The sequence below is a fragment of the Erinaceus europaeus genome, chromosome 13 (assembly GCF_950295315.1).
Source record: "Erinaceus europaeus chromosome 13, mEriEur2.1, whole genome shotgun sequence".
Lineage (NCBI taxonomy): Eukaryota > Metazoa > Chordata > Mammalia > Eulipotyphla > Erinaceidae > Erinaceus > Erinaceus europaeus.
The window spans coordinates 48,505,059-48,526,774 of NC_080174.1; the positions used below are offsets into that span (position 1 = coordinate 48,505,059).

Consider the following 21,716-nt stretch of genomic DNA (forward strand, 5'->3'; position numbering starts at 1 on the left):
AAGTTATCTACTTTTTTAAAAAATACATATTTTATTTTATTTTTTAAATAATTTATTTTTTTATTGGGGAATTAATGTTTTACATTCAACAGTAAATACAATAGTTTGTACATGCATAACATTCTCCAGATTCCCATTTAACAATACAACCCCCACTATGTCATTCATCATCTTTCATGGACCTGTATTCTCCCTACCCACCCACCCCAGAGTCTTTTACTTTGGTGTAATACTCCAATTCCATTTCAGGTTCGACTTGTGTTTTCATATATTTTATTTTATTGCACCAAAGTAAAAGACTCTGGGGTGGGTTGATGCAGAGGGTAGAATACAGTTCCAAGAAGGATGACGGAGAACCTAGTGGGGATTGTATTGTTATATGGAAAACTGAAAAATGTTATGCATTTACAAACTATTGTACTTACTGTTGAATGTAAAACATTAGTTCCGAAATAAAGAAAATTGTATTTATTGAGAGAGAGGCAGACAGACACACCAATGCACTATTCAGCTCTAGCTTATGGTGGTGCTAGGATCTGAACCTGGGACTTCAGTGCCACAGGCATGCCTTTTGCATAACCATTATGCTGTCTCCCAAGCCCTGAAAATAATTAATTAAAAAGAAAAAATAGCAATGAGTGATAGGATGTGATGTTTTATTACCTGACGGTGAACCCTAACCAGGGTAGGAGAGCAGCAGGGAAGAAATGACTCAGATAAGGTCCTTGAGGAGTCCCCAGCCTTGTAGGGGATATAGACAGTGCATAAAAATAGAATGAATCTCAGAGAAGAGGACTAGTTTTGTACTTTGCATTGTACCCAGAGTAGAGGTGGACGTCACACTGCTCAGGAGCCCTGAGATGTTGAGCTCTCCTTCTACACCTGGCTCATCCCACCTGCGGGCCCAGCTTTTCTTTCTTTTTTTTCTTTTTTTTTTTTAGTAGGAGATTTTTTTTTGTATTTATTTCCCTTTTTGTTGCCCTTGTTTTTTTATTGTTGTTATAGTTATCATTGTTGTTGTTATTATTGATGTCGTCGTTGTTAGATAGGACAGAGAGAAATGGAGAGAGGAGTGGATGACAGAGGGGGAGAGAAAGACAGACACCTGAAGATCTGCTTCACCACCTATGAAGCTACTCCCCTGCAGGTGAGGAGTCGGGGGCTCGAACCGGGATCCTCACGCCGGTCCTTGTGCTTTGCGCCACCTGTGCTTAACCCGCTGCGCTACCGCCCTACTCCCAAGCTTTTCTTTCTTTTTATTTTTTGATTATCCTTTTTTTTTTTGCTTTGTTTATTTATTCAAGAGAAAGATAGGCAGAGAGAGAAAGAACCAGACACCACTCTGGCACATGTACTCCTGGGGATTGAACTCAGGACCTCATGGTTGAGAATCCAATGCTTTATCCACTGCGCCACCTTCCAGACCACATTTTGATTATCTTTTCTTTCTTTCTCTCTTAGGTAGAGACAGCCAGGAATTGAGAGGAAGGGGGAGGTAGAGAGGGAGAGAAACAGAGACACCTGCAGCACTACTTCACTTGTGAAGCTTCCCCCTGCAGGTGGGGACTGGGGTGCTTGAACCCAGGTCCTTGCACATGTGTGCTCAATCAGCTGTGCCACTACCTGGCCCCAAGGGCCTAGCTTTTCTATAGCTCTTTATCACAGTACCGCTCATCCACATTATACTAATTTTCCTGCATGTATTCCCCCAATTAGACTGGAAGCTCCTCAAGGCTGGGACCACTTCTGAATCACGTCTGTCTTGGGCAAACACAAGGCCTGGAAGAGAGGAGGCCCCTAGGACAAGTTTGTAGAGGTAGGCCCACCAAGCAGCAGTGATGCAAAGGGAGGCCACAGAGGCCAAGCCTCCTGGTGTTATGTTGGCTCTCCCTGCCAGACAGTGTGCGCAAGGACCGAGGTTCAAGTCCCCACCTGCTGGGGAAAAGCTTCATGAACAGTGAAGCAGGGCTGCGGGTGTCTGTCTCTGTCTCTCTCTGTCTCTCTCTCTGTCTCTCTCTCACCAGAGCACTGATCAGCTCTGGTTTATGGTGGTGCGAGGGATTGAACCTGGGACTTTGAAGCCTCAGGCATGACATCCTGTTTGCATAATAATTATGCTATCTAATCCCGCCCTTTTAATTTTTTTCTCTGTCCCTATCTCCCCTCCCTCTCTCTCTTTCTCTATTCAATAAAAAATAGAGAGACGTCGGTGCGTCTTTCTGCCCGCCAGCACGTCATTTCAACCCTGCGTCAGTGCGTCATTACGTCATTACGCTCACTGGTGCGTCAGTGCGTCTTTCCGGTGGGCCGTTGGTGTGTCGGTTGGTGGGTCGGTTGGTGCGTCGGTTGGTGCGGTGCGTCCTCCCTCCAGCCCGCTAGTCCGCTAGTCCGCTCGCCGCCATGATCATCCCCATGCGCTGCTTCACCTGCGGGCAGATCTTCAGCAGCAAGTGGGAGGCCTGCCTGGGGCTGCTGCAGGCGGAGTACACGGAGGGGTGAGCGGGCCGGGCGCTCGCGGGGTCCTGGGGCGGGGACAGCAGGGCGCCCCACTGACCCCGGAGTCTGAGGAGGGTCCCTGCACCCCGACCGGCGCCCAGGGCTGGGGGACCCCGCGCCGCACCCACAGCCGCCCTCCCCTCCCTCCCCTCAAAGGAAAAAAAAAAAAGAGAAAAATTGAGCATAGCTGCATAAGAGGATAAACCTGGTCTGTGATTCACCATAGTCTGCAGATAACTATCAGGGTCCTTTACGTGGCTACCCAGTTGGTGAATGGAGGTCCTGCTAGTTTTGTTTTTTTACTATTATTTATTTATTTATTTATTATTACAGAGTTACATGTTGACAGGGGTTTGAATCCACACCATTCCCACCTCCAGAGTTCTGAATCTTCACTCTCCCCACTGCAATCCACCGCAGTTCGCCTAAAGTTGTGGACATGGGCCAACCATCTTCTCTACAACTCTCTGTCCACATTTATACATAGTTGCCCCTTCTTTTTCTGATTCAATCCTCTCTTCCTCTCTAATCCACTCATAACATCGTAGCTACCTCCATATGCCCCTCTCCTTTTCCTTCTCTCTCTCTGGGTGCTGATGGAGCTGGAGTGCAGAGCCTCTTATCTTCATCCTAGCACTTCTCCCCTCTGGGAGTATGGATCAAGGTTGTTTATGGGGAGCAGAAGGTAGGAGTTCTGGCTTCTGTAGCTGCTTCTCTGCTGAGCACGGGCGTTGACAGGCCCATACCCCCAGTTTGTTGTTTGTTTTAATTTTCTCCAGGGTTATAGCTAGGGCCTGGTACTGGTAACATGAATCCACCAATCCTGGCAGCCATTTTTTTCTTTTTCTTTCTGTTTTATTTTTACTTGACAGGACAGAGAAATTGAGAGGAAAGGAGAGATAAAGAAGGAGAGAGAAAGACAGACATGCAGACCTGCTTCACCACTCTTAAAGAATACTCCCTACAGGTGAGAAATAGGGGCTTGAACCTTGATCCTTGTGTATGGTGATATGTGTGCTTAATTGAGTGTGCCACAGTCCGGCCTCCATTCTTTTTTTTTTTTAATTTATTTTATTCCCTTTTGTTGCCCCTGTTTTATTGTTGTAGTTATTGTTGTCATCATTGTTGGATAGGACAGAGAGAAATGGAGAGAGACACCTGCAGACCTGCTTCACCGCTTGTGAAGCGACTCCCCTGCAGGTGGGGATCCAGGGCTTGAACCGGGATCCTTACTTCACGTGCGTTTAACCTGCTGCGCTACTGCCTCCATTGTTTTTGTTACATTTGTTTTGTTTCTTACCATGCCTCAGCTCATACTCTGTTTTAGCCAGACTAGATCTCTTTGGATCCTCAAATTGTATTTTTACTTTTGCTTTCGGGCTTTGCATATGATGCCTGACTAGTGTTTTTTTTTTTGTTCATTTGTTCTAGTTTTTTCCCCAACCTTTCCTGATTCCTTCCAATTCATTCTTTAGTATTTTGTTTCTTCCAGGAGCATTTTTCTGACCCCTCAGTACAGGTTCATTGTCCCTTTTCCATGCTCCCACTATGCCATATTATCGCGATCATTCATTTTCTAGTGTATTTGCCTAGTTACTTGCCTATCTTTTGTCAGTCATTTAGCTATCTCTTTTCTCCTGGCTTACAAAATAAATACTACAATTTACAAAATAAAAAAGGGAAAATAAATTAAATAATTAATTTTTTAAAAAACAAAGAAGAAAAAGGAAGGATAAAACACAGAGGGAAAGGGAAAGAAACCACAGCACCGAAGCTTCCTTCAATGTGGTGGGGGCTGGACTTGAACCTGGGTTGTGCACATGACAAAGTAGTGCACTACCCAGGTGAGCTATTTTGCCCCCTCCTTTTAAAAATTATTCCAGGAGATAGAACATTCAGAGTAGCACTCTGAAATATGGACTACCATAGAATGAGCATGACACCTCATGCTCTTAAGTCCAAAGCTCTCCGTATGTACTGGAAAGTATGAAATTCTTTTATTTTTTTAACTTATATTCATTTATGTGCTTATTCATGAGAGGAGAGAGAGAACCAGAGCACCACTCTGGCATCTGCTATACTGGGGACCAAATTTGGGTTATCATGCTTGAGAGGCCAATGCTTTGTCCACTGCAGCACTTCCTGGGCCACAGCATAGATACTCCTATGTCCAGCTTCATTCTGCATATTGCCTATGACACTCGTCTATGTTGCTACATGTAGCACAGTAGGTTAATCAATTTGTATTTATTTAATTTTTTAAAGATTTTATTTATTTATTAATGAAAAACATAGGAGAAGAGAAAAAGAACGAGGCATCACACTGGTACATGTGCTACCGGGGATTGAACTCAGGATCTCATGCTTGAGAGTCTTTATCCACTGCATCACCTCCTGGACCACAATTTTTTTCTCTTTCTTTTTTTTTTTTTTCTTTTTTGGGGGAATTATTGTTTTACATTCAACAGTAAGTACAATAGTTTTTACATGCATAACATTCCCCAGTTTCCCATATAACAATACAACCCCCACTAGGTCCTCTGAATCCTTCTTGGACCTGTATTCTCCCCACACACACACCCCAGAGTCTTTTACTTTGGTGCGATATGCCAATTCCAGTTCAGGTTCTACTTGTGTTTTCTTTTCTGATCTTGTTTTTCAACTTCCGCCTGAGAGTGAGATCATCCCATATTCATCCTTTTGTTTCTGACTTATTTTACTTGACATAATTTTTTTTTTATGGGTAAGTTAATTATTACACTTTTAAAAAATTTATTTCTTTATTGGGGAATTAATGTAAATACAATAATAGTTTGTTCATGCATAACATTCCCCAGTTTCCCATTTAATAATACAACCCCCACTAGGTCATTTATCATCCTTCATGGACCTGTATTCTCCCCACCCACCCACCCTAGAGTCTTTTACTTTGGTGCAATACGCCAATTCCATTTCAGGTTCTACTTGTGTTTTCTCTTCTGATCTTGTTTTTCAGCTTCTGCCTGAGAGTGAGATCATCCCATATTCATCCTTCTTTTTCTGACTTATTTCACTTATCATGAATTTTTCTTTTTTTTTTTTTTTTTTTTTTTTGTGGGACCTCATTTCTGGGCTCTCAATTCTATTCCACTGGTCAGTGTGTCTGTTCATGTTCCAGTACCAAGCAGTTTTGATGACAATGGCCCTATAATACAGTTTGAGATCTGGGAGTGTGATGCCTCCGGTTCTGTTCTTTTTTCTCAAGATTGTTTTGGCAATTCTAGGTCTTTTCTGGTTCCAGATAAACATTTGTAGCATTTTTTCTATTCTCCTAAAAAATGTGCTTGGGATCTTGATGGGGATAGCATTAAATTTGTAGATGGCTCTGGGTAATATATTCATTTTGATGATGTTAATTCTTCCAACCCATGAACATGGACTATCTTTCCACTTCTTTGTGTCTTTTTCAATTTCTTTTGAGTAGTGACTCATAATTTTCAGTATACAAGTCTTTCACTTCTTTGGTTAGGTTTATTCCTAGATATTTTATTGTTTTTGTTGCTATAGAAAAAGGAACTGATTTCTGGATTTCAATTTCTTCTAACTTAGTGTTTGCATAGAGGAATGCCACTGACTTTTGAATGTGAATTTTATAGCCTGACACATTACTGTATTGCCTGATGATTTCCAAAAGCTTCTTGCTGGATTCCTTAGGTTTTTCCATGTATACTATCATGTCATCTGCAAATAAGGAGAGTTTGACTTCTTCTCTTCCAATCTGTATGCCTTTAATTCCTTGCTCCTGCCTGATTGCTATGGCAAGAACTTCCAACACTATGTTGAACAGTAATGGTGATAGTGGGCAGCCCTGTCTGGTACCTGATCTGAGGGGAAATGCTTCCAGTTTTTCACCATTGAGTATGATGTTGGCTGTAGGTTTGCTATATATAGACTCCACTATCTTCAGGAACTTTCCATCTATTCCCATTTTTTGTAGTGTTTTGATCATAAAGGGATGTTGTATTTTGTCAAAGGCTTTCTCTGCATCTATTGATATGACCATGTGGTTTTTGGTCTTGCTTTTGTTGATGTGGTGGATCACATTGATTGACTTACGTATATTAAACCAACCTTGCATGCCTGGGATAAACCCCACTTGGTCATGATGAACAATTTTTTTGATATACTGCTGTATCCGGTTGGCTAGAATTTTGTTCAATATTTTTGCATCTATGTTCATCAGAGATATTGGTCTGTAGTTTTCTTTTTTGGTTGTGTCCCTGTCTGCTTTTGGTATCAGGGTGATGTTGGCTTCATAGAAGCTGGCAGGGAGTACTCCAGTGTCTTCAATCTTCTGGAAGACTTTTAAAAGTAGAGGTATTAGTTCTTCTTTGAAAGTTTTGTAGAATTCATTTGTAAAACCATCTGGTCCAGGACTTTTATTTTTGGGAAGATTTTTGATAACTGTTTCAATTTCATTAGCTGTGATGGGCCTGTTCATGTTATCCACTTCCTCTTTACTTAGTTTTGGCAGTTGGTAGGTATCTAGGAAATCATTCATTTCTTCCAGGTTCTCTAGCTTGGTGGCATATAGTTGTTCATAGAAGCCTCGCATGATATGTTGAATTTCTTTAGTGTCTGTTGTGATTTCTCCTCTTTCATTTACTATCCGATTTATTTGGGTCTTCTCCCTTTTTTGTTTTGTGAGTCTGGCTAAAGTTTTGTCGATTTTGTTTACTCTTTCGAAGAACCAACATTTACTTTCATTGATCTTTTGTATGGTTTTCCTATTCTCAATGTTATTTATTTCTGCCCTAACTTTAGTAATTTCTGTCCTTCTGGTTGCTTTAGGATTCCTTTGTTGTTCTTCTTCTAGGTCTTTAAGATGTGCAATCAGGCTGTTTATTTGTGCCTTTTCTTGTTTCCTAATGTGTGCTTGTATAGCTATGAACTTCCCTCTTAGGACTGCTTTAGCTGTGTCCCATATATTTTGATAGCTTGTGTCTTCATTTTCATTGAACTCTCGAAACATTTTGATTTCTTCCTTGATTTCTTCTTTGACCCAGAATTTGTTAAGAAGTGTACTGTTGAGCTTCCACATTTTGGCACTGTTACTAATCTTTTGTTGATTGTTAAGTGTTAGTTTAATTCCACTGTGGTCTGAGAAGATGCTTGGGATGATTTCAGTGCTCTTGAATAGCCTGATGCTGTCTTTGTGGCCTAACATATGGTCTATCCTTGAGAATGATCCATGTGGATTTGAGTAAAATGTGTATTCCAGTTTCTTGGGATGAATGACTCTGAAAATGTCCAATAGTTCTAGTTTATCTATCTCTTCATTTAGCTCCTTTATGTCTTTACTGATTTTCTGCCTGGATGATCTGTCAAGTTGAGATAGTGGGGTGTTGAAGTCCCCTACTATGATTGTGTTACTGTTAATATATTGTTGTAGCTCTTTCAGTAGAAGTTTGATGTATTTAGATGGCTTCTCATTGGGTGCATAGATATTAATAATTGTTAAGTCCTCTTGATTGACTGATCCTCTGAGCATTAAGTAGTGTCCATTCCTATCTTTTTTAATCTTATCTATTTTAAAGTCTATCATGTCAGATATGAGAATAGCTGTTCCTGCCCTTTTTTGTGGGCCATTGGTTTGTATGATAGTTTTCCATCCTTTCACTTTAAGTCTGTGTTTGTCTTGTTGCGTTAGGTGAGTTTCCTGTAGACAGCATATTGTTGGGTTGTGTTTTCTGATCCATCTTCCTACTCTGTATCTTTTAATAGGTGAATTCAGGCCATTGACATTTATTGATATCAAAGATTGAAGATATTTTAATGACATTCTTGTAGAGTTTTAGAGTGTTTTGATATATGTCCTATTTGTGGTGGTCTGGTTGTTTATAGGAGACCTTTCAGAACTTCTTTCAGGGCAGGCTTGGTGATGGTTGCTTCCTTCAACTGTTGCTTGTCTGAGAAGGTTTTGATGCTTCCATCTAGTCTGAATGACAATCTAGCAGGATATAGTATTCTTGGCTGAAAGCCTTTCTTATTGAGCACTCGATAGATATCTTGCTATTCTCTTCTGGCCTGTAGTGTTTGTATGGAGAAGTCTGCTGCTAATCTTATGGGTTTTCCTTTGTAGGTGACTCTTTGTTTTTCTCTTGCAGCCTTGAGGATCCTTTCTTTATCCTTATTCCTTTCCAATCTAAGTATGACATGTCTTGGTGTCTTTAGGTCTGGGTTAATTCTGTTTGGGACCCTCTGGGCTTCTTGAATCTTTATGTCTTTGGTGTTGTCTAGACTAGAGAAATTTTCAGCTATTATGGCCTGGAGAACGCTTTCTTCCTCCCCTTCTCTTTCTTCCTCTGGTAAGCCAATAATGCGTATATTGTTTCTTTTGAAGTCATCCCATAGGACTCTGTTGTTGTTTTTAGCATCTCTTAATCTCTTTTTGAGATCTCTTACTTCTTTTTTAGTTGTCTCTAATTCATCCTCAATCTTGCTAATTCTGTCTTCAGCCTCATTGATTCTATTCTCTCTGCCCTCTACTGCTTTCTGGAGTTCATCTATTTTGTTGCCCTGCTGTGATACTGTTTTAGCTTGTTCAGCTAGTTGCCTTCTTAGCTCAGCGATTTCAGCTTTCAGCTCTCTAATAACCATGAGATAATTAGAATTTTCTTCCATATTCTCATTTGTTGTTCCTGCATTTCTGATTACAATTTTTTCAAATTCTTTACTCACTCCTGTTATTATTTCTTTAGCTAATGTTTGGATGTTGAACTCGTTGTTTTGTGCTTCACCCTCTGGAGGACTTTTAGCTGGACTCCTGTCCTGGTTCGAGTCTCCAATATTTTTTCTTGTTGTTTTAACCATTTTAAATAAGTTAACAGTTTTTTCAATCCCTGAGTTGGAGTTCAGTGGTGTAAAAGCCTTTTTTTTTTTCCCCTGTAGGCTATGGGAGCCTGAGGGCTTTTAAACTATCAATAGGCTTCCTAGCTTAATCACTGACTCCTGACCAAGAGATAAAGCAGGGTGTGGCAGAGATAATCCTGTGGTTATGCAAAGAGACTTTCACATCCCCTCAGCTATGCCACCGAGGTATAGGTCTTCTGAGTTTCCCGGTTAGATCTCTGTACCCTGGTGTCCCTCCCTGTTGCTGCTCCAGATTCTGAGGGTAGTAGCAATGGAGACTCAGAGTTGCACTTGGTGAGTCTCTGGGGAGTCCTTTCCTCCCTTCGGCTGTCCCCTTGTTGGTGGAGCAGACTGGAGGTGGTGTCTCCACTGACAAACTGTCGAACTGTTAGCAGTCACTTAATCTCTCCTTAGGCCCCTCTCTCCTCTCTGTCACCAGCCACGCGTGTTTTTACTCACGGGTGATTTACTGGGTTTCTGTGGTCATTCTAGTCCTGTCTTGTTTCGGTCCGGGTGGTCTCCTTTGGTATTCCTAGTTGATCCGGGAGAGGAGAGGAGAGGAGAGAAAGCGATCTGCTGCTCGTAGCTCCGCCTCCGGAAGTCGAATCTCCCATCATGAATTTTTCAAGGTCCATCTAAGATCAGCTGAAAACGGTCAAGTCACCGTTTTTTTATAGCTGAGTAGTATTCCATTGTGTATATATACCACAACATGCTCAGCCACTCATCTGTTGTTGGACACCTGGGTTGCTTCCAGGTTTTGCCTATTACAAATTGTGCTGCTAAGAACATATGTGCACACAGATCTTTTTGGATCGATGTGTTGGGTTCTTTAGGATATATCCCCAGGAGGGGAATTGCAGGGTCATAGGGTAGGTCCATTTCTAGCCTTCTGAGAGTTCTCCAGACTGTTCTCCACAGAGGTTGGACCAATTGACATTCCCACCAGCAATGTAGGAGGGTCCTTTGACCCCACACCCTCTCCAGCATTTGCTGCTGTTACCTTTTCTGATGTATGACATTCTCACAGGAGTGAAGTGGCATGTCATTATTGTCTTTATTTGCATTTCTCTGACAATCGGAGACTTGGAGCATTTTTTCATGTGTTTCTCGGCCTTTTGGATCTCTTCTGTGGTGAACATTCTGTCCAAGTACTCACCCCATTTTTGGATGGGGTTATTTGTTGTCTTGTTGTTGAGTTTGGCAAGCTCTTTATATATGTTGGAATAAGACAGATGAGTCTTTGCTACTCACACGGACAAATATTTCTCTGGGAAGCAGGTGCAGTTCACAGCACACGGGAGGGCACTGGGGCTTTTATCATTTCCCAGCTACATTTCACTGAAGTCAGTTTCTGGTATTTGAACAGTTTATAAGTTTCAGGATGCACCACTAAAATGCCTCATGCTGGCAGTAAAAGCCCAGTTCTCTCTTCATGTCGAGGATTCTAATTTTCTATTTGCGTTGAACATCAGGATATTTTTAAATTTCTTTATTGGGGGATTAATGGTTTATAGTCAGCAGTAAAATATAATCCTTTGTATAGTTGTGTAGAAAACTGGGGAATGTTATGCATGTAAAAACTATTGTGTTTACTGTTGACTGTAAAACACTAGCCCAATAAATACATTAAGAATAAATAAAATAATACAAATAAAATAACAATCAATTGTACATGCACAACATTTCCCAGTTTCCCAGATACCAACTCAACTCCCACAAGGCCCCAAGGTGAGGATTCTGTAGAGCTTTTCTCTCTTGTTGATCAAACGTGTTGCATGTTAACTGTGCACCTTCTCACCTCTGTGGCCCTGAATGCACGTTCTGAAGGAGAAATGGAGGAGGTGGCTGAAGAGGGGGAAGGTCTCCCCAGCAGAGTGTGAAGAGGCCCCCGTAGCCCCGAAGCTGCTGGTAAAGCTTCTGCAGAGGCTGTGCACCCACAGGTAGGGGCCTCCGCGGGGTGTCGTCCCTCTGACCTTAGCTGAGGGAGGGGGCTGAGCTCAGAGACCTTTGCCTTAGGCTTGCTTGCGGCTCTGGAAAGCAAGGCCCATGGTGGAGCTCCGGGTCTCGAAGGTTCTCCCGAGACGAGCTGTACAGTGCGGGGTTTGTCCAGCCACACATCTCAGTTACTTGGGATCCACTCTCAGCATCTGACCAAACCAGACTCCTTGCTCCTCCTTTTCCAGTTTGTCTCTACTGAACACTGACTGGGTGTTTTTAGCACTTGCCAAGGAGGAGAGGGAGGCACAGGCCTCTGGGTAGCGGGTTGATTTAGTGAGTGGCCTGGTGTGAGAACACGCTCTCCCGGGAGAGTTTGTCCCCCTGGGGCTTGGTCAGTCATGCGTGCTCCTGGTTCAGGGGAGCCACGGATAACCAAGTGCTGATGGGAAGAACAGAACCCAAATTCGGTTCACCAGAACACAGTCTGTCTGGTCTGTTATCCAGGGTTTTTTTTTTTTTTTAATATTTATCTTATTTATTCTGTTTTGTTGCCCTTGTTGTTTTATTGTTGTAGTTATTGTTGTTGTTGTCGTTGTTGGATAGGACAGAGAGAAATGGAGAGAGGAGGGGAAGACAGAGAGGAGGAGAGAAAGATAGACACCTGCAGACCTGCTTCACCGCCTGTGAAGTGACTCCCCTGCAGGTGGGGAGTCGGGGTTCGAACCGGGATCCTTACGCTGGTCCTTGTGCTTTGCACCACCTGCGCTTAACCCGCTGCGCTATAGCCCGACTCCCTATCCAGGGTTTTCATCAGAGCCAGAGTAACAGTGACACATGAAATGCCCAGAAGCCTTTAAAGCCCAACAAGCGAAACAGAAGCCAGCAAACTGCCTATGACCTGTGAGAGCGCTGGCAGTTCTTTGGAAGGAGGGAGGGTGGGGCCCGGAGCTCTGGTGGTGGTTGTGGTGTGGGACCAGGCGCTCATCTTAAGAGCTTGTAACCCAGGATTCATCACAAATTTTAAAGAAAAAAAAGGGTGGGGCCATTTTCTGGTACACCTGATCACAATGTGGAAGGACCCAGGTTCAAACTCCCAGCCCCCACCTGCAGGGAGAAAGTTTTGCACGTGGTGAAGCAGGGCTGCAGGTGCCTTCTGTCTGTCTCCCTCCCTCTCTCCCTCCCTCACCCTTCCCTCTTGATTTCTGGCTGTCTCTGTCCAATAAATAAATAACAATAATAAATATATATACATATTTATTAAAGAAATTCAGGTTCTGGGATGTTTAAAAGGACTTGTTGGAGGGGGCTGGGCAGTGACACACCTGGTTGAGTACGCACATTGCCATGCACATGGACCTGGGTGTAGGCCCCCAATCCCCACGTGCAGGGGGGAGGCTTCAGTAGTGGTGAAGCAGGGCTGCAGGTTTCTCTGTCTCACTCTATCTTCCCCTCCCCTCTCAATTTCTCTGTCCTATCCAATAAAAATAAAATTAAAATATATATATATATATTAAAAAAAGTACTAGTTGGCATAACTACCCTAGCGTGTTCTATTGATCTTCTATTCAGAATTGGGCACAGGCCAGTCACACAGCTGCTGTGTACAGTGCTCCTGCTTCACCACCTGGTGACCCGGGTTCAAGCCCAACTCCAGACCCAGGAGGAAGCTTTGGTGCTGTCGTCTTTCCCGCTCTCTGAGTCTTTTCTTACTGTTTTTTTGCTGCTCACACAGAGACAGAAACAGAGACGCAGAGAGAGGGGAAGGAGACCGAGGCACCAGAGCTTCCTCCAAGGAGTGGGCCAGGCTCAAACCTGGGTTGCAGGCAAGGAGAATCTATGTTCTGTTCAAGCAAACCATCAACATTTAGCCAACCCTCTCTCTCTGTATCTGAGAAAGCTGGTCTGGAGCCATGAAAAAGGAAGATGGTGGGAATTGTGTGAAGTTGTACCCCTCTTATCCTATGGTTTAGTCAATGTTTCCGTTTTATAAAAAAAAAAATTAAAAAGAAAAATGAAGAATCAAGAGGAAAGAGGAGGAAGAGAAAGAGGAGGAGAAGGGGAAGTTGGGAGAAGGGGGTGAAGGAGGAGGAGAAGGGAAAGAGAAAGGAGAGGAAGATGATGAAAGAGGAGGAGAAGGAGAAGAAGGGGAGGAGAGGGACAAAGAGAGGAGGAGGGGAAGAAGGAAGAGGCGAAGGAGGAGCAAGAGGGGGACAGGGAGAAAGGAGGAGGAGAAGAAAGGGGGAGGAAGAGGAAAGGGAGAGAGGGGAGGTGCAGGAGGAAGGAGGAGGAGGAGAAGGAAGGAGTGGAAGAAGAGGAATGAGGAGAAGGAGAAGGGGAGGAGAGGGACAAGGAGAGGAGGGGAAGAAGGAAGAGGAGGGGGAGGAGAAGGGAGCGGGAGAAGGGGAGGAGGAGGAGGAGAAAAAGGGAGGTGGAAGAGTAAGAGGAGGGGGGAGGAGAAGGAGGGAAGAAGAGGAATGAGGAGAAGGAGGAGGAGAAGAGTGAGGGGAGAAAAAGGTGGGGGAGAAGGGAAAGGAGAGGAAGAATAACAACAAGGAGATGGAGAAAAAGAGAAAGAGGAAAAGGAGGAGGAGGAGGAGGAGGAGGGAGAACTGTGTACTTCTGCACCATGCTGGGTTGAGGATGGAGCAGGTACTTGGCCCGTGTGTGGCCCTAGGTCTGATAACTAGAACCTCACTGAACAAAGGACAGGGGAGAACTGGGTCATCTGATTCATTCAGACATTTGTTTATCCACAGGGATTTTTCTGCATAGAAATATCAAGGAAGCACAGGAGACACTGCGTGTTGCTGTCAGGGCAGCTGTAGGACCTGGTCAGGACCCTGTGAGGCGACACACCAAACTCAGCCCCTTTGTTTCAGAGGAGAGAACGGCTGTGCCTAGCTCGTGAGAGGTGCCTGTCTCTAGAGAAACAAGTGGCTGCTAACGAGAGAAAGGTGAGCTCCACACGCGCTCCCGTGCTGTGATTTCACAGGGGCATTTTCCGTGTTAGAAACAGACTCTTGTGGTCCGGGAGCTGGCACAGTGGACAGGGCATTGGACTCTCAAGCGTGAGGTCCTGAGTTCAGTCCCTGGCAGCACATGTACCAGAGTGATGTCTGGTTCTTTCTCTCTCCTTCTATCTTATTAATAAATAAGCAAATAAACAAATAAATAGGCAAACAGACTCCTGAGTGCATAGTCCTATCAATCAATGGGCAACAGGTGTTGATTTTAGTTGTTTTTATAAATGGTAGAATATATGTGACAGCAGCATTTGGGAGGAGTCTAGAAAAATCTAAGACCTGTGGATTTCCCCAGCAAGGCCTGGCTCACACCCACCCCTTGCTAAGCTGATGAGCACAAGGTGAAACTTGAGGTGGAGACAGGAGTCACACTCGCAGGAGACTGTCCACAGACTCAGAGCTTGGTGCTGGGATCTGCTGTAGATGGCCGCCCTCCTGCCCTCGCCACCTACCCCCCCCCCCCACCGGCCACATTAGCACTCAATTCTCTGCCATTCTTAACAGCCTTGGCTTTGTGTTTTGGGGTCCCACGCAGACTCAGGAGAGTGAGCTGGGCATCTCACTCTGCCTCTGTGGCCATAAAACTCCCGCTCAGTGTGACACCAGCTGGAATCCTGAGATAGTTTGTCTCTTCCTTGACATTACTTTTACCTACCTCGTAGGGTTCTAGCAATAACACTCAGATTTTCCACTTTTAAAATTTTATTTATCATTGGATAGTGACATAAATTGATAGAAGGGGGAGATAGAAAGGGACAGAGACAGAGAGACACCTGCAGACCTGCTTCGCCACTCGTGAAGTTTTCCCCCTGCAGGTAGAGACCAGGGGCTTGAACCCAGGTCCTTGTGCACTGCAATGTGTATGCTTAACCAGGTGAGCCACTAGCTGGCCCCTCTTCTTTGAAAAGAGGTGTGAGAAAACTTTTTATTTTTTATTGGGAGGTTTAATGGTTTACAGTAAATGCAGATGTTGGTACATGTGTAAAATTTCTCAGTTTTCTTCCAAACATTCCCACCCCCAGTCTAGTCCCCCCTCCACAACTGCACAAGGACCTGATCACCTCCCCAACACACACACACACCAGAGTCCTTTACTTTGGTGCAATACTCAAGGATTTCTTAGCTATTTCTGTAATAACATGTCAGAATGGAGTCAGTAGACAGAATAAGACAGATGAGTCTTTGTTACTCACACGGACAAATATTTCTCTGGGAAGCAGGGGCAGTTCATAGCACAGGGGAAGGCACTGGGGATTTTATCATTTCCCGGCTACATTTCACTGAAGTCAGTTTCTGATATTTGAACAGTTTATAAGTTTCAGGAATGAATCACAAAAATGCCTCATGTTGGCAGTAAAAGCCCAGTTCTCTCTTCATGTCGAGGATTCTAATTTTCTATTTGCGTTGAACATCAGGATATTTTTAAATTTCTTGATTGGGGGATTCATGGTTTATAGTTGACAGTAAAATAGTTGTTTTTATTGTTATGTGGAAAACTGGGGAATGTTATGCATGTAAAAACTATTGTATTTAAAAAACGATTGTATTTACTGTTGACTATAAAACATTAACCCAATAAATACATTAAAAAATAAACAAAATAATACAAATAAAATAACCATCGTTTGTATATTCACAACATTTCCCAGTTTCCCAGATACCAACTCAACTCCCACGAGGCCCCAAGGTGAGGATTCTGTAGAGCTTTTCTCTCTTGTTGATCAAACGTGTTGCATGTTAACTGTGCACCTTCTCCCCTCTGTGGCCCTGAACACACGTTCTGAAGAAAAAATGGAGGTGGCGGCCGGAGAGGGGCAGGGTCAGCCCGGCAGAGAAGGAAGAGGCCTCCGTGACCCCCGAAGCTGCTGGAAAAGGTGTTGCTGCAGAGCCAGTGGACCCACAGGTAGGGGCCTCCACGAAGTGTCGTCCCTCTTACCTTAGCTGAAGGAGGGCTGCCGAGCTCAGAGACCTTTGCCTTGGGCTTGCTTGCGGCTCTGGAAAGCAAGGCCCATGGCCGAGCTCCGGGTCTCGAAGGTTCTCCCAAGACGAGCTGTTGAGTGCGGGGTTCGTCCGGCTGCACGTCTCAGTTACCTGGGGTCCACTCTCAGCATCTGATGAAACCAGACTCCTCATGTTTGTTTAGCCCTGCTAGCAGAGACCACAGTTTCCTAACATTTTTTATTGTGCTTTCCCTTTGTTTCTTTCTCTTTCTTTTGATGATAAATCCTTTTTTGCATTTTTTTAATGAAAAAGATACACATACACAGAGAGAGAAGGAGGGGGAGACCAGAGCCCCTGCTCAGTTCTGGTTAATGGTGGTTCTGGGGGTTGAACCTAGGACCTCAGAATCTCAGGCAGAGTAGTCTTTGGCAGAACCATTACGCTGCCCCTGCAGTCCTGCATGCTTTGTTTCTTAAATCCACCGGTGGGTAAGATTGCGCTCCTCTGGCTCATCTCGCACTTAGCGCATGCCCACCCACTCCGTTCTGTCCATGTTGTAGCAAAAGAGAAGACCTCATGTCTTCCACAGCTGAGCTGCATCTGCAGTGTCTGTCAGCCACAGGTTCCTTTTATACTCATCTGTCACTGGGTGCTTTGTAGGGCAGGACCAGGATCAGGTGACCCCATCCGGCCCAGGACCCTCACAAGGACTGTCCTCACTGGAGCTGAACCCTGGCTGTGAAGGGTGGGGGGCACTGCCATGAGGCTATGAGGGGAGACAGGTAGATGACAGGTAGAGAGGCTCTCATAGTCACAGGAACAAGAGGATGAGGGCGGAGGGGGAACCTGGGGTGCTGTTCCTAGTCCTGGTTCCTGGTGCCCTGAGGCAGTCAGCTCCTCCAGCCTTACCCCCACCCCCAGCCTGAGCATCAAAGCCGGTTGCTGAGTTTTGGGGGTGAAATATCTCAAGTAGGGGGTTTGAGATTTGCAGTCAGACCCCAGTGGGCCCAGGCGCCCTGGGAGTCCAGAATTGCTTTTCCCGGCTACCTGGCAGCCAGGACACCTACTAACAAAAGGCTCTGGCACAGGAGGAGGGAATGAAGCCCAGGGCCAGCCAGTAGGCTGTCCCCTCCTGACTGTGGACTTGAGGGAGCAGGAACAGCACCCTGGGCAAAAAAGAAACACCACCACCACCACCACCCCCCAGACCCCCAAGGAATGATAAGGACTTTTGAAAGAAACTGGTCTCTGAAAACCTCAGGCATGCTCCAGCGATTTCTGAAGTCTTCCCCGGGATCGACTACGACCACATCAAATCCCCTCATGCCTATGTGTCTCCCAGCTTAGTCTGTTTGAAAGGTGACTGCTACTTTCCATTGGCCCAACACTGCCAGGTCACTGAAAGGAGAAGAAACAGAACTCGGTGCCAGGGGAGATTAAACCTCTATCCCAGCTTTGGGAGCAGGGACTCTCAGACAGTGACTGGCGGGAAGGGAAACAAAAAATGCAGCTACTGTTCGTCCATACAATCCCAGACAGCACAGGACTCTAAGAATAGCAGAAACTTCCAGATGGCTGGTGATGTGTGTGCAAGACTAAGAAAAGACAAACCACAACCCTGTGGTTTAAGTGCTTTCTCAAATGGATGTGGGGATTACACTTAACAGAGAATTATTTTCTCTCCTTCTCCAACAGGGGAGGGAGTTGGGGACAGTGTGGACTGCGCTGTGACTCTAGGATGTGAAACTGGGGCGGGGACTTCACACACTGACCGACTGCATTTCCGGGGAGGCTGGGGTCCGGAAGACACAGTCTGAGATTGACAACAACAGCCTTGTATGGGGAGATAGCTCAGTCAGTAGAGCGCACACTTGCTCATGCTTGAGGATCGATCCCCTGGTACCACATGGGAGCATCAGGAACAGTGTCAGGAAGCTCCATGAATGATGGAGTGGTGGCTCTCTTCTTTCTCTCTAGGTTAATGAAAGAAAGGAAGAGTGGGAAGGAAGCAGAGAGGGAAAGGGAAGAAAGGAAGAAATAAAGACAGAAGGAAAGAAAGATAAAGATATAACTACGTGTACAAGGACCCAGGTTCAAGCCCCCACTCCCCACCTGTGGGGAGGAAGCTTCATGAGCAGTGAAACAGGGCTGCAGATGTTTCTCTGTCTCTCTCCCTATCTCCCCCTTCCCTCTCAATTTTTCTCCATTCTGTTTTTAAAATGATAGCTAGCAATAACTATTTTGGTAGCATAAAAAAACAAAGTTTAAAGACCCACCAGGAATGATCTGGAAGGTGGCACATTGGATAAAGTATTGGACTCTTGAGTCTGAGGTCCTGAGTTTGATCCCTAGTAGTGCATATCCTAGAGTAATCTCTCTCTCTCTCTCCCCTATCTTTTTTAATAAATAAAAAAAAAATATATATATATATATATATCAAAAAGTCTTCCAGTAGCATTGTAGTTGCTTAAGTGTGAGACCCTGGCAGGCAAAAATAAGTAAGTAAACGATCAACCAACAACTTGGTCCTCTTCAGGCAGTTCCTAGTACCAGTGGGGTTTCCACAGTAAAAGTTTGTTTTCAGGCTGGGCGTTAGGATCCACCTGCCAACACCCATGTCCATCAGAGAAGCAATTACAAAAGCTAGCCCTCCCACCTTCTGCACCCCATAAAGAATTCTGGTCTATACTCCCAGAGGAGGAGAAATACCTAGGGGAAGATGACCAGAGGGCTCTGACTCCAGTTCCATCAGGACCCAGAGAGAGAAGAGGACAAAAAGAAAGGACACTCAGAAGTAGTAAGAGGTGTAGGTGTGGGGGCTGGGTGATGGTGCAGTGGGGTAAGCACACATGGTGTGAAGCACAAGGGCCACTGTAAGGATCCCGGTTCAAGCCCCTGGCTCCCCACCTGCAGGGAGGGGGCATTGCTTCACAGGCAGTCAAGCAGGTCTGTCTTTCTCTCCCCCTCTCTGTCTTCCCCTCCTCTATCGATTTCTCTCTGTCCTATCCAACAACAGTGACAGCCACAACAACAATGATAAAACAAGGGCAACAAAAGGAAAAATATAGCCTCCAGGAGCAGTGGATTCATAGTGTGGGCACCAAATCCCAGCGATAACCCTTGAGGGAAGAAGAAGGAGAAGAAAGAGGAGAAGGAGGAGGAGAAAAGGAAGAGGAAGAAGTAGTAAAAGTGTAGGTGTGACTTAGGAAGAGAAAGCATGGCTATGAAAAAATAGACAACTATATAAAAATATAGTTATAGAAATCATAGTCAACTTTTATCTGTGCCCTTGGGAGAACCACTGCAGTTTCCAAGGGAGGGAATGGGGACACAGAGCTCTGGTGGTGGGGACGGTGTGGAATTATACCCCTGTTGTCTTACAATTCTGTAAGTCAATATTAAGTCACAAAAAAAAAAAAAAAAAGTGTGTCTCCACACTTGGTTCAGGGATTGGAGGACAAGTGTGTAAGGGTGCAAGCCAGCTGGAACTTTTGTGATCTTTCAAAGGACTCGAGGGTGTTGAAATGGGAGTCAATCAGTGGTGCAGAGAGAGACATTGCCACCAGCTCAGCAGGTGGTCCAGGACCCCTGAGAATCAAAGGCCTTGTCTTTGGGTCACTTTCCAGAAAACCCAATTTCCTTGCATCACCATGGATGCTGTGCCCACACCCCTGGGTCCTGTCTTACTGACCTGGTGAAGGAGCACACACAGAGAAGGAGCCCCCAGAAGACACAAAATGTCCCCAGGAGCCTCTTGTGTGTGGCCAAGGCATGCTGTCACTCATGCCACCCATGAGTCCCCCCTTCATCCCCTGCCCCGGCCCACTGCAGCCCCAGCTAAACCTGTCTCTCTGCAGTCACCCCCTCGTCCCCTCCGCACCCCACCCAGCAGTGTTCAGTGTCTTGACAATAAAGAGTTGCTTCATTCTGTAGGGAAGGTCAGCATCCATGGGAGGAGTGGGTTTGGGTAGGGGGGGGCGTGCCAAGATGGCCAGTAGCACAATAGTGAATCACATTTTTCTCCATCAGTTGTCAGGGGACACAGGATGAAGCCACCCAGACCCACAGCACAAGTCATGGCCGGTCTTCAGCAGAGGGTGTCTTTGTCTGTCCTCTCTCCCCAGTCCATTGGGGACACTACCCCTCATAGGTGTCTCATGCCGGTGGAGTCCTCCTCTGGTGAGTTTCAGGTGAGCAAGCGTCACAGAAACATGTCCTCGCCTGGGCTTTGCCACCTGTTCCAAGGACTGCAGAGACTGTGCTCACACCCTGGTGGGCAGGAGGGGGATGTCCAAAGCCGTGGGACTGCTTGGGTGGGCTTTTCTCTGTCTGTCTTCTCCCCACAAACTTGGGCCCAATGCTCAGCTAAGGTTCACTTGCTCCTGAAACACAGTCACGCCCCTGACCAAGACTTTCATCTCAACATCCTCTCATCACCTCTGGGGCTCGTCCGTGACCCTTGAAAAATGAAGGCATCCTAGAATGCATTCTAGGCTATTGACTTTATCTAAGGAGGAGAGAGAGAGAGACCTGCAGACCTGCTTCACCACTTGTGAAGCTTCCCCCTGCAGGTGGGGACCAGAGGCTTGAACCCCGATCCCTGGGCATTGAAACATGCACTCAGCCATGTGCTGTGCCATCACCTGGCCCCTGGACTATTTATTTGATTTGTATTTGTCAGAAACCGAGCGGAGAGAGACTGGGTCCTTGTTCATCTCCCTAACTCCACATTATTCCCTTTCATCATCTTCCAGCCCTCCCCTTTCTCCCTCTGCCCTCCTTCTCCCTGAACTTGAGAAAGAGCTGCAAAAATGAACAACACAAACACACAACAATGAAAGGAAGCTGCGGGAACTCTGTCTTAAAGCAAACAGCAAGAGGAAAGGCAGAAGGGGGCTCGAACCGGGATCCTTAAGCCAGTCCTTGTGCTTTACACCACGTGCGCTTAACCCACTGTGCTACCGCCTGACTCCCCATTCCTCAACTTCTTTATTCTATTTACATCCCAAACCACAGCTGTGATGAAAACACCCAGTGATGAAAACCTGAAAAGCTTCCTCTCTTGGACCATGAGTAAGACCAGGCTGCCCACCACCACTTTACTGTCTACATGATCCTGTAAAGCGCGGGCCGGCCAGGCAAGTAAGCAAGCACTGGTCCCGGAGAAGTAAAACTGTCACTATCTGCAGACGACATGGCAGTACCTGCAGGAGACTCAGAAGAACCCAGCAGAAAACACTTAAGAGGCCACTACACAATGTAGCAAGGTGGCGGCTTACACAATCAATGTATAAAGATCAGTGGCATTCTGTTTATTTTTAATGTCTCTTTTTAAAAAAAAAAAACAAAACAAACCTATTATTATCCTTATTTATTGGATAAAGACAGCCAGAAATCAAGAGGGTAGGTGTCTGTCTTCTCTCC

The 21,716-nt window shown here is 45.2% G+C and overlaps 3 long non-coding RNA genes across 5 annotated transcripts; 1 reads left to right on the forward strand and 2 right to left on the reverse strand.

The window, feature by feature from the left end:
- Window positions 1-2,264: 2,264 nt before the first annotated feature.
- LOC107522520 (uncharacterized) lies at window positions 2,265-21,607 on the forward strand. 3 transcript variants are annotated; one of them, XR_009553768.1, is made up of 7 exons: window positions 2,265-2,495; window positions 3,369-3,463; window positions 11,218-11,330; window positions 14,085-14,282; window positions 16,138-16,254; window positions 20,322-20,482; window positions 21,309-21,607. It is a non-coding gene; the product is annotated as an uncharacterized LOC107522520 (long non-coding RNA). The 3 variants fall into 3 exon arrangements; XR_009553766.1 differs by having other exon boundaries at window positions 2,268-3,463; XR_009553769.1 differs by lacking the exons at window positions 3,369-3,463; window positions 11,218-11,330 and having other exon boundaries at window positions 2,273-2,495.
- LOC132542803 (uncharacterized) lies at window positions 10,640-17,419 on the reverse strand. Its single transcript, XR_009553772.1, has 2 exons — window positions 16,288-17,419; window positions 10,640-11,363 (listed from the first exon to the last, which is right to left on the reverse strand). It is a non-coding gene; the product is annotated as an uncharacterized LOC132542803 (long non-coding RNA).
- LOC132542801 (uncharacterized) lies at window positions 17,976-21,412 on the reverse strand. The gene is made up of 2 exons (XR_009553770.1): window positions 21,307-21,412; window positions 17,976-20,466 (listed from the first exon to the last, which is right to left on the reverse strand). It is a non-coding gene; the product is annotated as an uncharacterized LOC132542801 (long non-coding RNA).
- Window positions 21,608-21,716: the final 109 nt, after the last annotated feature.